Source organism: Acromyrmex echinatior, chromosome 6, assembly GCF_024713525.1.
Source record: "Acromyrmex echinatior isolate Ae372 chromosome 6, ASM2471352v2, whole genome shotgun sequence".
NCBI lineage: Eukaryota > Metazoa > Arthropoda > Insecta > Hymenoptera > Formicidae > Acromyrmex > Acromyrmex echinatior.
In genome coordinates this window covers 7,059,194-7,082,525 of record NC_141857.1, presented here as the reverse complement: position 1 = coordinate 7,082,525, position 23,332 = coordinate 7,059,194, and the positions used below count along the sequence as shown (strand labels likewise).

Below are 23,332 nucleotides of genomic sequence, written 5' to 3'. Positions count from 1 at the left end.
AAGAACGTGATCGTGGATGCACTTTTCTTCATCCAATTATGATATTTACTTGTAACACACAAGTAATTAATTTTTCCTCGAGATAATTAAATTAGATATTAGCACTAGATGAAAAACAAGAGAGAGACTGATCCTTCTTTGTGCTTTTTAATGAAGAATTTATTTTATGTGTATCTTCTTGTTAGAATAAAATAGAAAAATGCAATTTGTTTTCAATTCTCCACGAAGTTATAATCGTATTTTGCTGCTGCTATAGCAAATAATCTCATTTTATATGTACAATAAAAAATATATTTGAGTATCTATAAATTTGTTGATTTAAAACGACCTTACGAAATACTGTTAATATATAATTGTTCTCTTGAGCTCTAAACTGTACTTTGCATTTCTCTGTGTCCTATTAATTGAGAGCAATATTTAGTTGTGAGGACTGTTTACTTCTGAGGATTTATTCTATATAAATCCGTAAAAAAACTCTTAAAAATATCACAGCCATCGTCCTGATATCGATTAAACAACTATGACACTTCTTCGGTTAGAGCGATTACCATCGTTGTTCATTCACGTCGAAGCATCGAGACGGAATAGGCTTGTCTACGAGCGGATGGTGACCCTCCTCCGTTAGGAAGCGTACGCTAGACTCCCAGGTATTTATACCTGCTAGGAAATAATACCTGTCGAGATTCTTCTGAAAGGACAGAATTACGTGGTTGGACGAACCCAGCACGCGGTGGGTCTCATAACCTTCAGATAGTATAGAGAGGGACAGAGAGAGGAGAACATCTCTCGGGATTCATATTTCCTATCCTATCCGTCAGGGTTAAGTATAATCCCTTGATCTGCGGTGAACGCAGGCGCGAGAAATCACCATGTCGTAGCAATACACGGTGCTTTTTTTCCATTTGAATGAAAGGCGACATCTGAGCGATACGAAAATCGTTGAGAGGGGTCGTCAGTAATTTAATCCGAACTCTGTAGAACAACTTGCACGATGGCACCAGTATACGTACAAACAATTCAATTAGCGCAAAGATATTAATTTGAATATAAAACGAAATTCGTCAAATTTTTGTTGTGTTTAAAAAAATCTTTAAAAGAAAATGTAAACGTAAAATTGTAAAACGAAATAAGAAAGATAACGGTAAGAAACGAGTAATAATGAATGTGTTACGAAATAAGAATTAATTTATTCTCTGAAAAACAGAAGAGTAATAAAAACATTTCGACTTTATTTATATCCATCAGTTTGATAAAAAGTATACATTATAGGTAATAGGATAATAAAGTACATGATGAAGAAAAGTGCTTTAAGCCATAATTAAAAATGAACACACACATGCACACAACATGCCAAGAATATGTAAAAAATGTGATCTGGTGTATGAATTATATACCACAAATATATCATCTATCATATACTTAATAAAAAATTATGAAGTAAAAAGATATTATAAGTTTTTGAAGATTTTCAAAAGATTATAATAATTAATATATCCTTCGGTTAAGTTTGGTATTTCATGTAGCGAGTATAAATCACCACTTTTTACCAAGATGAGTAATGAATGGCTATTGCTTTTATTCACCAATGTTAATTGCGACACGCGAGCTACGTAAGGTCGTAGCTGAATCATATTTCAAAATGCCACGGAGACGTGTCTTGCGATGAGGAAGAATCACCTGTTACGCCTCCTAAATCTGCGGGAAATTTCTTTCCGACCGTTTGGATTCTTTCATAGACGTTACTTGCGCCTCTGCCTCTGGGGTGTTCATACTTTGAAACTCGAAATTTTTCATTCGGAACGTTATTTCCCCGCATGTATATACGTAGTCTCGCACACATACGCCATTTGTTAGAGAGTTGTGTTGTGTTGACACGGCACTCTGTTCTTTCATGGAAATGGTTCTAACCTCGAAGGAGTACGAGACATCGTCTGTTCGGCGCGGGCGTCCCAACGCCGTGGGAACGACCTCGTGATACACGGTTATGCTAAACAGAATAATTCTTTTTTTTCTTTTAATAACTCAATCGCCCTCTTAATCTTCCAATTCAAATTATTAATTATTATTCTATAGCTACGCCCTTTTCCTTTATTACATAAAATACATAAATTACATAAATTATATATACCAATTTTCTCGAAAAAAATATATAAAAGTATTTGTTTTGTTCCCCTAAATTAAGTTGTAATTTGAAATTTGATCAAATAAATTTGAAATGAATCATCCATTTTTATGAAACTTTATTAAATATAGAATAGTCATTAACTGTGAATAATTAATTCTATATGCATTATTCATTATTTTATCAGAAGCTACAGAATTTGCAATAATTAATATAAATAATTTTACAAATATTAATACTAATGACTATAAAAAATCTTGCTTTATAAATAGTGAATGTTTCCTGTATATCAATCAAATAACTTTTGCGTAAAATTCTTTTAACTCTAACTATCCAGTTGCTTTCGGTATTGAACTTAATAAACTTAGCATAATAAATTTATCTTTATAAATTGAATATATTATTTTATTATTTCTTAATGTAATTTATATCTCTTCAATGTTTTAAATGTTTATCAAAAGATTATTTATAGTTAAATAAAATTAATTAGACTTTTGCGAATTTTATACGTTACCTAAATGAGTGATATTGCAGTCAAAGTAATTGATTTAGATCTTGGTAACAAGTTACAACATTCAGTATTATTAGACCGCTTAATTCTCTCAGATCTACATACTTTTACGAGTGTACTACTTTATAGAAATTTAGAAAAATATACCTGTGATATACGCGAAAGCACTCTGATGATGTAACAAACGTCATGAAAGTATCACATTACAAAAATAATCACGCACAACTTACACCTATTTTTTTTTTTTAAATCAACGCTTCTATCAAGCAACTTTTCATCGGCGTCGCCTGACACATTCTATCCTCTTATCGCGTATATTGAGATATATAAGCGATACGTTCTTAAAAGTGACATCCACATACATGTGTTTTTCTTTTTGAAATTGCTAATAATTTTTCGCTATTTATACATATAGAAAGTGTCATTTAATTTTCCGAGAAAAGACTCATCCTTGGGATGACTCTCAACTCTAAGACTTTTATTTAAATAACATATGATAATATTAAATTGAACGTTCGATAATCCATAGCTTTAGATCTTGTTTATAACGTATGGCATATGTGACATCGACATTTACGCGAATTTAAGTGCTGTTATTAATTGAAGTGTTATCCGGACATCGCTTTGGCACATGGCTGTGGCGTCAACCTCCTGTTAAGCCGTTTATAGTCGCTAAAGCGCATTAAGACACACGGCAGGAAGCTATATCTCGTCTTTTGAGCATGAAGTTACCTTGGTTACGCCAACTACTGGTTCCGGTGCAAACTTGCCACCGGTCGTTGAGCTTCATTAGCTCGACCGCATACGTTAAATCCTAATTAGTCTCATTTACTTCAACCTAGCCGATTAAGATCGCACATCTCATAGGAAAGGCTGTGTACAACTTCGTCGCAAAAGATCGAAGTACACAAGCGCAAGATTGTGCCAAAGCGCAGATTAATTGTTTTTCATACTCGTACATTTTTTAACATTCGGCTTTTTCGCAGTTTAAATAACTGTAATTACAATTTTGAATTCAAGTTAGAAAGTTTTCTTTTAGTTATAATTTGCCTTGTGAACTTTGTTGTTATTTATCATATTAGTTGCCTAGTAATTTTTTATAATTCTTAATAGCATCTTTGGATGTTCAACTTTTAATAGTTACAAATAAATAACTGCAATTTATAAGTGAAATTTATATTCAAGTGAGCAAGTTTCCTTTATTTGTAAGATTATAATTCGCATTAAGCTTTCTTGTTATTTTGACTTGCTAGTGATTTCTTTAATAATCCTCTTTAATAATCACATATTTTCAAACATTCGGCTTTTTAATAGTTACGAGTAAATAATTGCAATTGTAAGTCAAATATAAGTTAGGAAGTTTTCTTTTAATTATAAGACTATCATTCGCCTTGAACTTTCTTGTTATTTATCGCTATTGACTTGCTAGTTTCTTAATGGCCTTTCCAATTATAAGTCAGTCTAGGTTCAGAAGTAATTGCATCGACAACAATCTGTCGCTGTTGTCGCATTAATTACGCCTTTTGAAATTGAGGAACCGTTACTAGTAATATTAGTACATTGGAAAATTAATTTCTATTACAATTTTATTTTTATTGCTCTCTAACTTTTCTTTCTCATCTGTCTTATATCAAAATAAAATAAATAAGAAAAAATGTTATCGACATTATACGGATATAACCTGTACGTATGTATATACATATACATATGTAAATATGTATCTTTGCAAATAAATGCTTAACTGAAGACGAATTTTGAGCTGTGTTGAGCACATCCCCCACGGCTCTGCTACTTCTTGTTAGTTCCCGCTAGTTCAGACAAGTCGATCATGAAGAGAAACATCAGGGAACAATTGCTATAGTCGTTCCTTACATAGAGATCACGAGAGAATGAACAGCTAATAATACATCGTGAGTCACGATGTGAATCGTGACACGAGCCCCAATATCGCAATACACGAATAGGCGAACCCTTTGTCGATCTTGCAATCCTTTACCTACATTCTCCTTTATTTAAACGTCTCACAGTTAGCAGAACTGAAACTCGAAACGTTGAAAATCGAACGTCATATTGGCGTACAGAAATTGTAATTTCGTTTATACAAACATAAAGTATTTTTCAAATATCGTAAGTAATGAAGAGAAACGTAGTTTTAGAGAAATATTAAATTGTATAAAAACACTTAATAAATTAGCAGATCGTATACGTATATCGTATATATCGTCACGTCGAGCCGAGGTATATAATAAACCGGTTCGCTGCTATTTCTGTATTACTTGCAGACGGCGGGCGACGCTAAATTAATTAAACCATCCGTGGCAATCGAAAAAAATGACCACGTCGTAATGCTCGACCACTGCGTGGCTGACGCACGAGCACGTACTCGCACTCGTTGCCGCTCGTAATTAAGAACTTTCCGACGAATCAATTAAGCCTCTATCAAGGTAAACGATATATTTTAGCAGACGCCAATAAACAGCCGTATCTCACGCAAATGACATGCGCGTGTTAATGACAGCTCCTTAATGCAGTACAATAGACATCACTTATCCACATACATGAACGGAGATCCTGTTCTCAATGGACCATGATTCGGGGTACTGAGCTTTACCAATGCCAATTCCATTTTGCTAATCACAGCTGTCGGTGCCGTACCTATATGTAACGGACGCGAGATCTAATCCGTTCGTCCCACTTCTCAAATGAATCGTGTCCCTTTGCTCTTATATTTAATGAAAGGGTCGCGCCTCGTCAAAGTGGTTCCGATTGCCTCAATCGCACCCTGGTATCTCACGAGCTCGCACTCGTACTCGCACTCACACTCGCACTCGCACTCGCACTCGCATTCATACTCCGCGATGGATCCGTGAATTCATGAATGTTATCGTGAGCTCTGCCTCGGCAATCATTGATTCAGCCGATTGAGGTAGTCGCGAAGATTATACGGGCTCCACGACAACTGGACAACTGGACAACTGGACAACTGGACGCGCGGCAATGGAGTCTCGGTACGTTAGTCCGATCCGGACTGATCGCTTTATTGTGCTGCTGTGACAGATATCATTATAAACGATGCTATATAAATTGTGAATACAATGTATTGTAATGCGGGCAGGAATTTAATCAAGTTTATCTTATAAGATGCGAATAACGTTGAAATTTTTACAAACTCTGATCCGTATTCACTTTTAGCGATAAATACGTCTTTAAATATATTTAGCATATATTATATTTTGATGATCCAAACAAAATTATTTTTAAATCCATATCTAGCCAAATTGTCAGATATTTCAGTAAAATCGTTCATTTTTTGCAGAAATAAATGAACGCGTTTATTGATAAAAGTGAAATATGAATGCGGATAACTATTTGTGACTAAAAAAATTTAAAAAAAATTAAAAAGTTTGGACTAATGGGAGATGAGCGCGCAAATCCAATTATTTCGGGAATCATTAATTAATCTGTTTATTAAAAAAAATTGTTGGTGCTCCGATTTAATTACATATTTGCACAATCGTGTCATAACGTAGAATATATAGAATTTGTGGATATAAAAGAGGAAAAAAAATAACGTATCGTTATGATTTATAAAATTAATAAACTCTCTCTAGTAGTCGAGAGCTCCTCATTAATATTTTTTAAATAAAGCATATTATTTATATAACAAATATTCGTTCGTAGAGGAAAGTTGCCATTATTGACGTAGATCTTCTAAAGAGGTACCTTCTTATTTCTTGGTAACTAACTACTACACTTTATTAATACTGAAAAAAATTATTTACTTATTTAAAATAAAAATTCTACAAATACGAAAATATATAAAAATTCTTATGATTTTTTTTTGCAAATTGTATAGTTCAAATAGTGGCTACGTTATTGATAATATTACATCGTTTTTTTATATTTTTTTATTAGTTTTATAAATTAGTTTTATTTATATTCTTCCTTTTTCATTTTTTTTTATAATATGATTTTAAATGTAAAATAGGAGTACAGAGTAAACTGGCGCACAGATCATAAGTTGATTTAATTTTTATAGGTATATTGCGTTATAATATAAATGGCCGTATCGACTTTGAAAGGAATTTTATATTTATGGAAAAATCTTGAAAAAAAGAAATTCTCTTATTATATGTTTGCGTCTTGCAAAACAGCATAAAGTATGCATATATATGAATGAAAAACATTTAGAAATGAAAAGATTCTAGAAAGTCTTATATACATTTACTTGTAGATATTTTATACAGATGACTACTGTGAAAGAAAAAAAATAGAAATATGGCATTACTGTCTACTGCCCATTTTGTCGTTTGTTCACTTTTACTTATCTTATGATAAAGTTAATTATTGCAAAATTGCAAACAGTATTATTAAAACTGCTATATTATCTGATAGAAGGCACTTTTTTTTTTCATTTGTATCTATGTTTCTAAAGACAAATAATGTCGATATCGGTCACCTTCTTCTGTTAATATTTTAATATTACATGAAATTAAAATTGTCGCGACGATATGTATTTTTAAGCAGTCCCTGTATTTTAGATGTGAATATCCTTAGGACTGATGTTGTCAAAGTATCCCGATGTTAATAGAATACTTGCTACCCACCGATGCACGACCAGCGGTGGGTATTAGCAATGTAAGTGAATTGCTCCCCGGGGTCTGCTTCTGCCACCCTGCTGAATGTCTCCCGTTCAAGGCAGGTCGAAATACCACATAACGTAGTTATCTTCCTGCTATTGGCTGGCCAAATTACGGCGAAGTGTCCACCGCATTGTTAGACAACGTAGCGCTGTCAGTATAGCCACCTTTTCTGAATTGACCCCTGTTATGACTTTGCAAGCCAGCGTTGAATATGTTCGTGATAAGCGCTATTTCGAAGCGACAGTCGTGAGTTTGGTTATTAATTAAACGTCGTGTCTCGAGGAGAGAGAGAGAGAGAGAGATTTGGAATGGAACGATGTGAACGATAATCGTAACAAAAAATTTAATATCGAAAGTTTGCTCACGTGATTAGAATACGGCAGAGCTGATTACCGGTTTAATAGATGCTATTAGAGGGAAACGTATCTTAAGTGGTAACGATAACCGCGGTAAAGAATTGAATGGGAAAATGTCGACTGATAAAATGCCACAGGCAATCGCGTTCAAGCGATGCTGTCCCCGACGGGATATCCGCGTTTACTTCATTAAGTGAAATCGTCTTCGAATTTCCTGTCGAACGGAAGAGCAATCAGACGGTTTAGAAACATAGAAACCTCAATTCTAGTAACGAAACAGACCAATATAACGTTCTAATAGATTTAACTTTGTTTTCAGCGAATACAATAGCGCCGGCAATCAAAATTGAAATATTTATAATTTTTTTCTTCACTAAATTCTTTATTATAATCAGCATTACAGTCTTTTCGATTAATTGCTTACATTTGTATCTTTATTTTACTTTATTTCTCACTCTTTCTCTTTCTCTCATGCTCATCCCTATTTTGCTATTCTTTATAATCTTATAATCCAGCGATGCGTCGTGTGCTGAACGAAAAAGAGTTTAAGTTCGGAGAATTAAATGAATAATAAAATGTAATCGGATTTTATGTCGGTTCTTCATGAAGCGGGAAGAGCGCTAACTCAGAATCCATCAGACATAGCCGTTGGTCGATAGTCGCATTCGCTTTGCCGACGCAGAGAGAAATTCATTGGTTAAAAGCCGTAGAAACGCAGCATATAGCGTATCGCCGTCATCGGACGTTGCGGAAAAATTGGAGTTAGTCCACGAAAGTTTCTCCCCCTGAAACGATTGGCGACTCGTTTGTGTGCTGCTTTCGAAATTGCTTCGGGAATTTTGTTGAAGAAACACAATAGAAACCATTCCTCGGAAAGCCGAGCTTTGGCTAAGATCTTCAAGCCGCTCCGCTATTCATTGAGAACAATCCTTTCTGATAAATCACATTACCGTAAAAATTTTTGTTATTGAATGGATTACAGCAGATAAAAAATTAGATGCATTTCGATGCATCAAATATCGAAAGATACGTAGTATGTGTAATTCTAAGAGAATACACTGCATATACATAAATAACTTTGTCAGGAGTTTTCGACTTCTCTAAGAAACGACGGAGTACTGAATTTTCATATCTCTCGTAGATCTGAGGTGCATTGTGATCATAGAATAATAGCAGCAAACATAGGGAGAAAATCAGATATACGCTCGAGTATACGCTGTGTCATCAAGTTTTTGATCAAAAGTCCTTTCTTCTTTTCTTCTTTTGCCCAAGGATTTTGGCTTAAGCAGAGGTCCAGTACTACGCGTTAGACAACTTAGAAGAGATGAAGAAGGGATAAGATCAAGCTTTCAGAAATTTCACGACGTTTTCAAGCTCAATTCGGTGACACGTGTTTTTCAAATCTCAAGGATATGAGTGCTGTGCAGAAGTTAGGAATAGAAAGGAGGTCGGGGCGATTATCACTGAGCGATGACTCCGACACCAACCCAAAGACCTGTGCCTTCTTCAGGCACAGTATCGTCGCCAAAAGGATAGAAGAAGTGACAGCGTATAAAGAAGGAATGCTTAGAAAAAGAAATTTAAAAAGAAATCTACATTGGAACTAACACATACCTACAATTTCGTTACCATTACTGAGATTCCGGACGGAAGTTGAATTACTCATGTACACAAATTAATATACGAAAAGAATAATTTTGCTAAAAATATCTAAAAATTTAGCTAATTATAAATTTTGAAAATAATTTCGTTGTGTGGTACTATTCAAATTATATAGAACACTTAAGCATTGTTAACAATGCTCCAGAATGTTGTAAAACATTCTAACAATCAATTTAAGCTATATAATTATTTTGAGTAAACAAAATTTTCAGATCCGTATCTACTGAATTTTGTAGATACTTTAGCATGATTTCCGTGTAGATTAGAAATTAGAATGTAAAAGAAATCTTATTAAGGTCTGTAAATGTGATTTATACGCCTTCACTGATCGTTTTTTTTCTTTAAAATACTTCCTTTAGCTACTTTACATCTTTCGAAGCTTGCTTACACGGCAAGTAGATAGCTGATTGATTAAAATGACCGTCGATCTACTGCCGAATCCATGCTGTGCTTCCGCCCGTTCTCTCCGTTCGAAACTGTGTGTACGCTCAGCCGCTAACAGGGAAACTGCATTTCCGCGCAGCCGGCGGTCGAAACGATGAAAACTTTATTACTCGCTACGGACGACGATAAAACGGATCTGGCTGTGGCCTGCAGCACACTGCTCTGCGAAAGATCCAGTAAATTTCCGGATCGCGGCGAATCGATGAAAAGTGAATAGCCGACACCGCGCGTGGGATATCTAATATTTGGATATCATATAGACTTGTGTCAAGATAACTGAATGAAAAACTAGTTGGAAAAGTAAGCGTGAGTTATCGATGGATCCTGATTCTCCTCTCTCCATCCTTACGCAAAAGACCTTATAAGTTGTTCTAACATTCATAAATTATGTTATGCCGTGTTTTGATTAATAGATTATTTAAACGTTGATAGATTTAAAAAAATAATAAGTAATATAAAATACGTATACCTATTGTAAACTCTTTTATTTTTAAGAGGAACTTCAATTTGAGGTTTGAAATGAAAATAATTTTTTCAAGAAATGTGATTTGAGATTCTTAATAGAGCTAGAAATGTAAATTATTGAAAATTAGATTTTACAGAGAAAAAATAGATTATAAATTTATTATAAAGATAGATGTAATTTCTAGAATTTCGTATATTCTTGGATTTTATTCGACAACTATTTGCATCATGTATGCATGAGAATATATTCGGCTGCAATGTGTTATAACGGATTATTTTAGCATGAAATAGATATTTAAAAAAGTTGACGGGGAGGAAACATTGCGTAATATCCCTCAAAGGAGATATTTTCAATATTGCTCTCACGAATCGGAATATATTTATAAAAAATGCGGAGATACATGCTCGGAGAACACGGAGTGCATCTATTTCTCCAATTCTTGTCTTCCATTTTTCCATTTTACGAAATACGAATTGAATTCTATTTTTATTACATAACGGACGTTTTTATTCTATTCTTTTTTTTTCTTTTCGGTAGATTGATTCGTACGGATCGCAGCATGTGCGTGACACAAATATAATAATCGTATATGTTAACTAATATTATACAATTTTTTTACATTTTTTTCTAATAACCAAGCATGCAGCGCATTTTCAACAGCACATTTAATATGACATATCCAGCGACAAAAATATATTCGTAGTACATATTATATAAATAAAATGTACAATTAAAATATACAGACATTTATATTAATTAAATTTACTCATTATTTTAATGCATAAAATAAACGTTCACAAAGTTACCAGCATTCGACCCCCATTTATTTTTTCAACTTTATTATACCCGGTCTACTTCGATGCTACGGTGGTCAGCAACTCGAGATTTTCTCGCGGAATATTTTCTAAAACGTTCACGAGAGACATGGCGTCATGTAAATTTTGTAAACCATAGGGAGCGTAACTCATTTATGAGACACGACGCGACATGGAAGATCGAGTGCAATTCGAAATTGCGGACCGATGAAACATGAAACTGGCCGTGTCACGGCAGACATATAATATTTGAATATCGTACAAATGACTTGCACATTGCTCGGATAATCGAGACATCCGAGCGAAACCGTTCTGGCCGTAGTCTATACGCGGATTACTATTCACGGCAGCCAGGGATTTTCATTCTCTATTTCAGCCCGCAATAAACCGAACGAGCTCCCATCGACCAGATTTTTTCGATTGGTAAATGGTTGAGACTGGATCGTGAAGTATTGCCCCAAATATTGCCAATTACAGTAAACGTTTTGTACGCTTTAAATCTTCACTTAAAGACTGTTGAAAATATAATGTAATAAATAATTAATGCGGGGTTATTAAACGAGCTATTTAATTGCTTGTATTGCTTATTTATTTTATGAAAAAAAATGTCTTAAAATATATCTATTTTTATCTTCCGGCCGTGTAACATATTTAAAGAGATCTTGTTATTTTTCTATACGAAGGTTTTGATATATCGGATATTGTTGACGATTTACGATGAGAGCGAATCAAAGGGATCTTTTTGATGTCTCCAGCAGAAGAAACAGTTCCCTCATGAAACTCTCTTCGTCTTGTTACATCAGTTTTGTCTTCCGAAATGTCTTGCCTGACTTTCTCTTTCTCATGTCCATCCTACTTTTGCGATTCTTTGACATTCAATTTGAACATCGAAACTTTCAAGAATCTGAGAACGTTAACTTTTTTTCTCGATTTGTTTTATTACTGCGGCTGAGAGGACGAGATGAGAGTGGTAAGCCCACGGGGAAATGCCTATCGCGGATGGAATGATAAAACGTAAAAGTCTGATAAAGGAGATAAAACGTGTCGCGTTACACCAATGTCATATAATATGTAACGTTGCGATTTTTCTCCGCAGAAAATACTTAGGAAATATATTCCAAAAAAAAAAAAAAAAAAAACCCGTAATAATCTTCCGCGCTTTTCGTAGATGATGAAGATAGTCGCCGTGTATAAACAATATGTCGTTTTTTGAGATAACGTCGCCTTCAACCGGGGAACTATCCGCTCCCGGCGGGCGTATGTTTCGTTGTTACGATTTTTCATATCCTACAAAGAACATTTTGCGAGTGTATTCCGCACGAAGCGGGAATGAATCTAGCTAATGTGTTTTTACTGACTATGACGCACTCCGACCTCCTGCGTCATGTGAAGTGAGGCTGATGTGCTCTCGCGTTAATTTGCTCCAGATGAGAGGAAGATATTCCTCTCTGGAGAGGCGAGAATAAATGTATGTAACCCGGATATTAAGAATTCCTGACGAGAATTATGCAAACATTTTCATACCCTTGTCCACGTAGGTGTTGCGCAAATTCTCTCCACTGATTTTCTTTCCGAAAAAATACCCATATACCACCCAAGTAGCACAGCAGCGCTTGCAAAGCACTAAAAAAGCGATTACATGCGCTTTTTTAGCGCTTTGTTAACGCTTTGTAAGCGCTGTGTGTTACTTGGGTAACTATTCTAAAAGATCTTAAAGGGTGATACCTCATACAATTTTAAGATGAAAACTTATATAATCATATGTCTGAAACGGTTTGATTTCACAGACACCAAGTGTCAAAGTGTGTTGAAGGAAAAATTTGGTTCTTTCCAAAAATGTCTTTTAGCGAATATTTAGTATTCACTCTGTATCTAGTAAATCGGTAATTGCAAAAATGTGTACTTTACATATTCTCTTTATCGTGAAACGATATTATTGGGCAAATAGAAATAGTGTAATTTTCATTCTTAAAATATATCTCTTTTTGTTGTGAAAATCTCTTTTATATTCTATCAACTGATATTTCGGGAAAAATGTTCTGCTGTCGAAGGGAAGGGTGAACATGCTTTTGAACGGATCTTTGAAGAGCGAAGAGTTGTTCACTTTCAATGAAGTTTACAGGATATTTTGCCTCCCTTACTGTATACTATTTTTTCCTCCCCAATAGATCCGAACGTTATCGTTCTTCTGTGCGCCTCGCGCGGAGCATACTCATCCCCGAGCGAGTTTAATATTACAAAACAGAATTGCAGACGGTGCACCGGAAGTCGACCGGCCCAAGAGGGCTGTCCCCGATGCACCATCGTCTCTGTTCCTTCTGCATCCCGGATGATGCACCGGTGCCGGGGATTTGCAGTCGCAGCTGATACTGCCGCTCGGCTGCAGCATATGAGACTCCGTATGACTCGCTGAAAAATGCAAAGTGCAACGCGGTGTCCTCCGAACACGACGCGATATCCGTCCGAAAGAAAACAATCCGTTACAATGCAAAATTATGCAGCGGCATGCCTTCGCGAAAATATAGATATTAAACCGTTGCTGGAGAAGCAAGCTCCTATACTTTTCGAGAGCCATTTCATAAAATGTCTGCAATGTATAGATCCAGCGAGACGAAGGTAAAATTTGCTTAACTTTCCGTGGGAGAAGTTTTACGATCGATCCTTCAATAAATAAAACTATAAGGAAAGATGGATTATTATATAAATGTTTTTATATTATTTTTACGTTGATGCATCGTGCAATATTTAACGTAACGTTTTTACCTTTCCTTTTAAGATATAATTCAGTTGAAATGTTAATTTTCTCTTTTTATTTGCAAGCGAAGATAAGATCGGGCTTTTCGTAGTGAAACATTTCGTGTATAATCTCGTGTACGTCTGCCAGATATTCGTCGTTTCTTCCTTTTTGAAAGCCGTTTTAATATTACGTCCGTGCAGTCAACTCATATTAGTAAGTCGTAGCTCATTGCCGTAAATACCCGTAAATCTGATCGCGTTTGCATGGCGCAGCCAGCAACGAGTTAACGTTGTTCCGGGCATTTATAACTTGCTCCCCTTTCGCGGTGGTAGGACGATATAGGTAAAGGGGTAGTTTACTGCCTGTGTTAACCACCAGAGAAGCAGCTACTTTTCTCATCGTAATCTTCACGTTATCTCCCTAATTCCCGGCATTTGTATAAGCACAGTATATAAATAAACGTAGTAAATCACCCTATTTGCAAGCACATTATACCTCCACCTCTTCATTTAATTTTAAGCGTATACATCCTGGAGTTTGTGAATAACCTGTATAAGTACAAAGATTAATTGCAGTTAATTGCGCTTCGATATTCATTCTGTTAACAGAATCGTGAGCTCCACCTCGTACGCTTTAACTTTTTCCCACGATAAATTTAACCGTTGGCGCGCGAATAAAAATACGCGACGCGACGTGATTAATTTACTTGTGCAACATACGCTGGGCTTTAAAAGCATTCGATACAAGGGGCACGTTCGAATGTCATCAAATATCGGATTTCTCCCATGTATCGATGTTATTGACTTTGTAGATAAAATTTCACGTGGCGTAGCCGTTGGCAAATGTAAACTCAAAACTATGCGCTATTCTGCACGCTTGATGATCATTGGGGTTAAATATAATTAAAATTTTTGTTCCAGATCGAATAGCCGCCGCGTGAAGTAGAAAGTTTCGAGGACTTTGAAATAGACATGTGCGTCAAGGATCAATTGGACGTTGTTCGCCAATGACATAGGGTGAGTCAATATCACGTTGAATTTCTATTGGCGTACAGATTTTTTTGTACACAATAAATTGTGTTTCGGACGTCGAGCGGTCATCGATGTACTTATCGATAATACACTTGCTCTTCGACAATGTTTTATTTACAATTACATGCCTTGGCAAAAAAAGCACCCTTACAAGTTGACATAAACGTTGTATATCTAATGAAAAATAAATTTATAAAGTTTTATTGAAATTTATTAAAAAGTAATATTTATTTTATTGAAAAATAAAATTTTTATTAAAAAGTAATATTTGTTTTATAACATTTTAATATTTTATATTAGTTTTTCTTTGTTTTCCCATATTTGATTTTATTATCGCCTTTTATAAGAAAATGAAATAAATTGAACGTGCTTTATATTTATGACTGTATCTTTGATAACGACCATGAATAATAATAAATTCTTTTTTGTATTTTATTAATTGTTTGGCGATTTAAATGTGAAAGGATATAGCTAAAATTTTACTGTCAGCAATACGTATACAGAGTATACGTATGTCTATTTTATATATTGTCAGGAGAATACGTGCGACATATTATATTTCTCTCAGAGCCCCACGCGATTTTCTGCCTTTTTCGATACGGTTGATCGTTTTCAAGGAAAATCGAGAGAAAGATAGTTACGAAAATGCAACGTGCAAAGGTAAAAGGGAATACATTCTGAACGTGGCACAATCGACATGCATTACGACGCGCGATCTGTTTGCGCGACCATAAATGGCCACGCTGGCGCATGCCGGCGGATACGGTTTCTCAATAGTTTCTCAAACCATTAGGTGAAAGGTCCTCTTCTAGGAGAGACCCTCCCATCTTAATTTCGATCTCTCTTTTCATTAGATCTGATTAAAACCGATACTTCTCTCGACAACTCACGCGATATATTGATACATTGAAAGAAAAGTTTAATAATGCACGGAAAAAATGATTTTAATAAAGTATTTAAAAAAATTTAGTTAGATCTAAAAATAATTTTGTTGGACTATAAAAATAATTAGCGAACTCAAACACGATGAGTAAAGCTGTATAAAGTTTTGACATTCAAGTAACCAGCTTGAGTGTCCTACGCTAATTGTTTTAAAAATTATTTCCAGATGTATCTAACTAATAAGTTTTAGTAAAATCGGTTTTTTTTTTACTAGTTATCAAATGTACTTTATTTAGCGTATTGACAGAATATTTAAATATTATAATAAATAACTAAAAACATAATGGTAACTAATCATTTGATAATTCGAAAAATAAGATATTTACAAAAAGTAAAATTAAGTTTAGTTTTGATGATATGCTAATAAACGAAATTATTTCACCAAAGCTCCGGTACTGTTATCTATAGGCTCGATTATTCTTACCAGACTATTATTCAGTGTACACGCGATATATAATTATACACAATTTATTTCGCTCATCGCCGTGCGTTCTCGTTGCCCCGCATGAAATATGAAAAGTGACCCCATTAAAGCTTCTTCCATGAAACGTCACAAGGTTCCAGATCCTTTGTATCGTCGTTAAACGGAATAACGGGTTGAACCGTCTCGTTAAGCGGTATTCCCAGCGATTTAAAAGCCCTTGTTGAAAAAGAGATCACGACGGCACGCCGCGCCCTTGGAATTTCCAAAGATTCTTACAAGCGCAAATTCCAAAGAAATCTTGTAAGAATTTTAAGGAAACAATGCGTGTATAAAAGACCTATAAATTATATTATACGTGTAGAAGGAAATAATAGTTTCACGAGAAACTATCGCGTGTGCGATATATTTAATATTCTTTTTAACAAGTGCCAGAATTGCAATATAATCGTCTGCTTCTTTCAGATTCTTTGCGCTCGATATCTCTCTAATGTGCTCATTTATAATGCTGCGCGAATCGATATTATATATGTTTATCGCTCTCGTGCGCTATTTTCCGCTCACTGCGGGTGCTGTGCGGATAACTAATTGGCCGAAATAACAGTCGCTAGCTGCGCGTTATATCTCGCGGAGGGCCATTCGGGACTCGCCTTGGCGCGCTTCCACCGTGGAAATCGACGGGCAAAAGTGATTTATCGATTGAATTCTAATTTCCGGGTCTGCATAACTTTTATCTACGCCGCAGCGTAACGAATCGAATCGGACGATGTAGAAGGCGCGTCGCGAATATTATCGTCGCACGACTGTGGGCATGGCCCACAGCGTTCTTTTTTTTACGGCACTACGCGCCAATCCATCCACGAAATTTTCGGATAAAAAATGGCTTTTGCGTTGTTACGCGCGGCAGCTTTCGACGTCGGACGCGCCGGTCGCAATTTGTTGCGAAAAGCACCGTGACGCTAAATATTTCGCTTGTTAAAGCGACGAATAAAATTGTCGGATAAATCCTAAATTTTCCACAGATGGTACCAGAGTTGCGCGCGATAACTATTTGTATGGGATAGTTTTTTCACAGGAATTCTACATCTGCAGCTTTACAGTCGACAAAGGTATACGTTGTCGCGATTTTTTCCGTCGCATTTTTCGTATGCCTTCCGCACGGGCAGACTTGTGACTCTTTTTTTTTTTTATTCCATTTCCGATATCGTTTGAACAAAAGCGATATTTTTCTCTATTTCCCCGCAACGTCATAGCGAAACACAAAGAGTGGCAGTTCTGGAATTCGTTTTCAATTTGCGGACGTCAACGGCCAAATTGGACGTAAAACTTCGCAATTGATTCGTTCTTTGTCTACGGTGAATCTGATTTTATCGGAAACATGGTTCACTTGCAATATTCGTTCTCTTCCAGTAAATTTTATACATACATAATTTTACACGTGAAAATAAAAATAGAAGCGACGCTCTCGTATATCTCTAATATTGCTGTATTTTCTTAACTTTTGTGACAAAATTATTCATGTCAAAAGGACTTACGCTTGTTACATTAAAAGAATGACTTCAGTCAAATTGGTTGAAACTGTGATATTTTGTAGATTATAAGATGCTGTTCAAAAGTCTCTATAGGCATATTCATAAAAAATGGACAGATTTTGTTATTATAGCACCATTTGAAAACTACTTCGGGTCTAATTGAACTAAAAAAATCTTGATCCATTAAATTCATTTTTTAATAACTGAATTTTAATACTTTTAAAATGTACAGAATAAAATATGAATCTATTGGTATAAAGAAAACACATAGTTGTTTTTTTGTTTAAAAATATGTAAATTGTATATTGTAAATTGTACAATCTTTTTTAAAAGCAACTGTGTTTTCTTTACATCAATTGATTCATCTTATTATTCTGTGTAAATGTCAAGTTTAAGGTACCGTTATCAACAAATGAATAATTTAATAGAAAAAGATCTTTTTAGTCTGATTAAATAGCAACTAATTTGTTGCAACAAAATCTATCCATTTTTCATATAATTGCTTATAGAAATTTTGGATCAGCAGCTCCTAATTTACAAAATATCACAGCCAATTTGTTCGAAGCCACTTTTTCCATACGATTAACGCGAGAATTTTACTAATCAAACAATTACGATTTAGTCGTAATAACGATGATAATTGATGAAGACGTTAATATTATTCAAAATATTGTCCCGTTTCTATTATTTCACCTACATACGTCGGTACATATCGGTGGCCACGATATACGGCATGGGATGTTAATCAAGAGAAGGACAAGCACAACAAACCTGCTGGCGCCGGTTTCTACCAATGTGCTCTCCGTCTCCGTCAACATAGTTCACTTGTACACGCGCGAATCTCACACAGACCTTCCGTCCGTCGCCGCTAAATTATAGACTGCCGTGTGCATATTTTCTTCCATGCATATTGCATATGGATAACGAGGGACACCACCGTCGCCATCGCCCTCATTGAGCGTCCGAGCGTCGTTCCACGGAAGCAGCTACCGCGACACGCAATATGTCACGATTCGCACGAGATCTCGCACTGTTGTGTCATTCTCTTTGTCTTTCTTTCCCCCCTCCCCCATCTCTCTCTCTCTCTCTCTCTTTTTCTTTCAACATTAGGCTGCTTCGAGTATTCAGCAATCACAGAGAAAGAGAGAGAGGGGGGGGGGGGGAAGTCGCTAAGAGAGAAAGATCGAGATTTTTCCACCCAGACTCCACTTCCTACTTGGCTTCTCTTCAAGTCGAATCATCATCTCGAGAAAATTCTCCGCCTCCGTTCTTTCTATCCAGCGCGTGATGGGTCGTTTTTTGCTAAGCAGCCTCGGTCGTTCTTACGGAGTCGCGAAGCCAATCTCTAAGTGCAAGTTACACTTAGAGAACTTTGAAACAGTAACGAAATCAAGTTAGAGAGAATAAATACGAGTGAGAGCGTTGTGTTGGAAATTAGAATGCAATATAATCTATCGATTACAAAGAAAGATTTGATATTTATTTGGTTTTTTTTTCTATATGGAAACTTGTTCGAAATAATGCAACAAATAAAAAATTGACTTTGTTGTCTACTAATTGCACCTTATTATGATTTATCGCTTCTTAATATCTTTTATGGCTCAAAATGGTAGCGTATTTCGTGAGAAAAACAGATGAAAGAGCTAATTTTAAAAATAATAGATAATAGATATTAAGTCACTCATTTCGTATGAATGGATTTGATCGTATTTTTACGAGAATATCATGAACGAAATTAGCGTGAAACATAATCTATCACAATTTTGCTTGATGATAAAATAACTGGTAGCGAACAGGGAAATTAATCATACGAGAGAGGGAGAAAGTAGTTCAAGTCAGATGTTCTTCTGAAGGGACTTGGTCGTTTCTTTCATTTTCTGCTCTAGCTTGTTACTGCAGCTCCACAGTTTTTGCGGGTACCTACTCTTCTTGCCACTTCATGGGGTTCTTTACTGTCCGTCCCAGTCATCTCCCAAGTATACTCGAAGACATTGCTATTTGTAACCTACGTAGTTAGTGCCGGCGAAGTCTTAAACAAAAGCGAATTGCAAATTCCCGTGTTTCTAGCTCGGTAATTTGCGTGTCTGAAGGAAGTTTTCGATTGTTAACTTGATTGCGGCGAACTAATTTGATAGCGAGTAAACTAGAGAATGACGGCGAGTTAATTAATGAATTTAACAAGTATTTGCTGTATTTCGCATAGTTTATTTCCGTAGAAATAGCAAAGCCTTACAAAAAGCCTTACAAAACCGTAGACCGTAGGTCGAATTAAAGTTTTCGCAATAAACGATATGCGTTGAAATATATGAAAGAGATCCGTTGCAATAAAGATATTCTTTAAGAGATAGTCTTGTCTCTCGATTTTCATTTGATTCGCGCAACAGCTGCCTCGGTTATTGTATACGCTTTATTAAAGTAAGTTAGGAAGTTTATGAATACTACGTCCATGGTATTGACTCCCGGAGAAATACGACTTTGATATACTTCCGGGGAGAAGATGAACCGACGTGGCGGGCGGCGAGTTCGTAAATAATGAGAATTCCATTCGACGGAGTTACCGCTCCTCTCTTCGGAATTCCTCTTTTCGCGTAAAGTGTAGCGCAGCTTACGAATGTTCGTAATCTAGCAAACCTCGCGTATATCCGGCAGGTAATTCAAAGTTCAAACTATTTCTCCGGTTTTTCTCTTGCCCCCCTGAGGGTACCGCTCGGGACGAGAGAGTTCCCTCCCGTCTTTGCTTTCTTCGTCTTTTTCTTTCACTTTCGCGCGTTTGCATTTTTCACGACGCAAGCGAATTCACCGTTGAATTCCTCGCTCGAAATCTCACCGGCAGCTTTATACAACCGTAGAAACCGTGGAAAGGGTAATGCATTTCCGTGCGTGGCAGAAGTGTTCCCCGATTGCACAAAGCAGATTGCATAATCAAGCCGAGACTTAGTTATAAATAAGTCGAAAAAGAAACCTCATCCGAGAGAGAGAGCAGAGTACGAACGAGGATTGCTTCGAGCGATTTCATATATCATAAACCGTTGAAGTGATATTATTCCCGAGCAACTAACACAATTGCGGTTACCATAATTTTACATCGCGAATTGACTTTATGTGTTCAAGTATCAATTGGTCTGCGATACAATGAAAATTTATGGCGCGTCAAATCGCCATATGAATATGAATTATCGAAAATAGGTGAGCTTCTAATTTTCCATCGATGACACACGATAAATTAGCAGAATTGTTTATAGACAGTTTATTGTTCGACATATGACATATCGACATCTATAATTCTCTTTTTGTACATACTGATTATTGCGATAAATTAAATATTATCATATGTCTCGTTTGTCGCATTGGAAAAAAGAATGCCGATGCAGTGTTTTAACCCTTTACTGGCAACGTATTTTCGATTGTAGTTTACAACTTGATTCATTAAGATCAAAACAGATTTTTTTATTGCTCGGACTATATAAAAATTTGAAAAAATTCTTGTGAAACATTTACAAATTTTTACTATAATAGAAACTGGACGGTATATACTTATTTTGTACAAATTTAAACGTGAGTGTTTTAAAAAAAATATGGTAGATTAAAATTTTTCTTATTAACTTTTTATATGAATTAATGAGAAAATTTCTTTTAAATTACATTATTTGAGAATACGTACTTTAGAAAAAAAAATAGTATAATGTTAGATTCAAAAAGTTTGAATTATTTGAGGGAAATGGAAATTTTTATTAAGTAATAAAATTAAGTTTCTTTGTGTGAAGAAATAATACGGTGCAGCATGTATAATAATATGTATAATATTCCTCGTTTCAATTTGCTATAAGACGTTATAAGACATAGTACAGTTTTTCTATCATTTGATTAATGACAAAGCAAACATCTTTTATGTTTCTCTAATTTATCAAGTTCCTTTTAGAAAAGTTTCCTTTTCAATTTTGATGTATATCTGATACATCTCCGTAAATGTTGATTTTGTAAATATTAAATATATTATAATTATTTTAATGGTCCAATATTTCAATTATTTTAATGGTCCAAAAATTCTTTTCAAATTTGTATATTTGTATATTATATAGCTAAATTGTTAGATATTTTGACAAAATCGTTCTCTTTTCATACTTTATTATTATTATTATTATTATTATTATTAAATTAACGATCAATTTAATTTATGATATTATTCCAGCTTTAGTATGGGATTGCGTTTTCCAGACCAGCTGTATTTAGCGCACAGTTTAAAGAACTGGAAAATGTATTTAAACATTTATATAGAAATTAGAAATATTATTAAGTACCAAAGATTTGCCTCAGTCGCATTTCACGCTTCTTTACGTATTTAAATTAAACTAGTAGAATTCTCCATTTTAATTAACTGTTTTTGTCTGTTGCACTGTACCGAGATACGTACTGTACGAAATGAACTGCGAAAGAATTAAGCTAAAATAATTAAATTTTTATTCACATCGCTACAAAACGAAGCACGTACATATCCAGAGATAACATTAGCTAATGTGTTAGTATCCTCTTTTAAAATTATGTAGTCGGAACCCAGGAGAAAATATCGGTTTTTTTTAAATGAGATATAGCAGCCGAGATCTCTTTCTCTCTGCTTCTCTCTTCTCACCTGTTCTCAGAGGCGAACTTTTTCGCAGTAACCATCATAAAAGGGGGAAAACGCTTGTGCGAATGACACAAAAGAGTTGAAGATTCGCTACTGCGTAGCCGAAAAAAAGAAAGAAAAAAAAAAAAGAAATCATTTTCCTTCGCGTCGCCGCGCGTATAATGATTCTGCTTTTGCCGCGCGTGACCGTTTTTCAACGTAAAGTAATGTAAGTCGTCTTTTGCGATGCAGATTGGAATCGATCGGACGTGCCGTACTTTTGCAGTTTAAGGGTTGAAAATTACTTCGCTTTCGAGAGGTTTGCTTTCCGGGCGTTCCGGTCGCGACCGCATCTCCTCGCGGCGCGAGGCGTATTATCGCCTTGGTCCCATTATCGCGCCTGCAACTGTAATAAACTGATAATGAGCCTGGTGGTGCTGAAATTTCGAAACGTGAATTCGACGTGACCCCCGGCGCGGCGGCTGCATGCACAACGTTAATCTATGGGACGTGGTGCGGTGCCGTTGCACCCGCACAATGCCCAAGTTGCGCGTGCACAAGGCGCCGCTCTGTAAAATCGCATCGAACCGTGTCAAAGCGACGATGTTTCGTGCGATCTGAAGCGCGAGAACTCGCGGTCTCTCTCTCGCGCACAATTCCTCTCATCGCATCGATCCCGCACACCCGCGGAAGCGTGGCTTTGTGCGAGCGTGTTCCTAATGGTCCCGTTCCCGTCGACGTAAAGTTCTTGGCGGGAACCACCACACTCGCGGACGTATCGACAACAGAGGTCTTGCTTAATCCTAAACTTGGCAGCTCACTGTGTACGGTGATGAATACCGATCAATATGAAACTCTAATTAGAGAAATCGGTAAGTTGGAAGATTAAAAGGATATTTAACACAAATAAGAAATGAAAGCCATATTTGAGTAAAGCGAATCTTGTTTGGTGTTTAATAATTGTGTTTAATAGTTTAATAGTTGCGTTCAGTAGAAAAAGCAACTTTGCAACTGTTGTAAGATTCTTTAATATGATTGGTTCTTTGT

The 23,332-nt window shown here is 35.7% G+C and overlaps 1 protein-coding gene across 2 annotated transcripts in view; it reads left to right on the top strand.

Moving 5' to 3' along the window:
• Positions 1-23,332, top strand: part of LOC105154091 (CD151 antigen) — a 127,595-nt gene that overhangs the window by 21,770 nt on the left and 82,493 nt on the right. For both annotated transcript variants that reach the window (XM_011069367.2, XM_087406940.1), the window contains exon 2: positions 14,677-14,772. The gene's annotated coding sequence lies outside the window, so the exon portion shown is untranslated. The remainder of the gene's footprint in view (positions 1-14,676; positions 14,773-23,332) is intronic.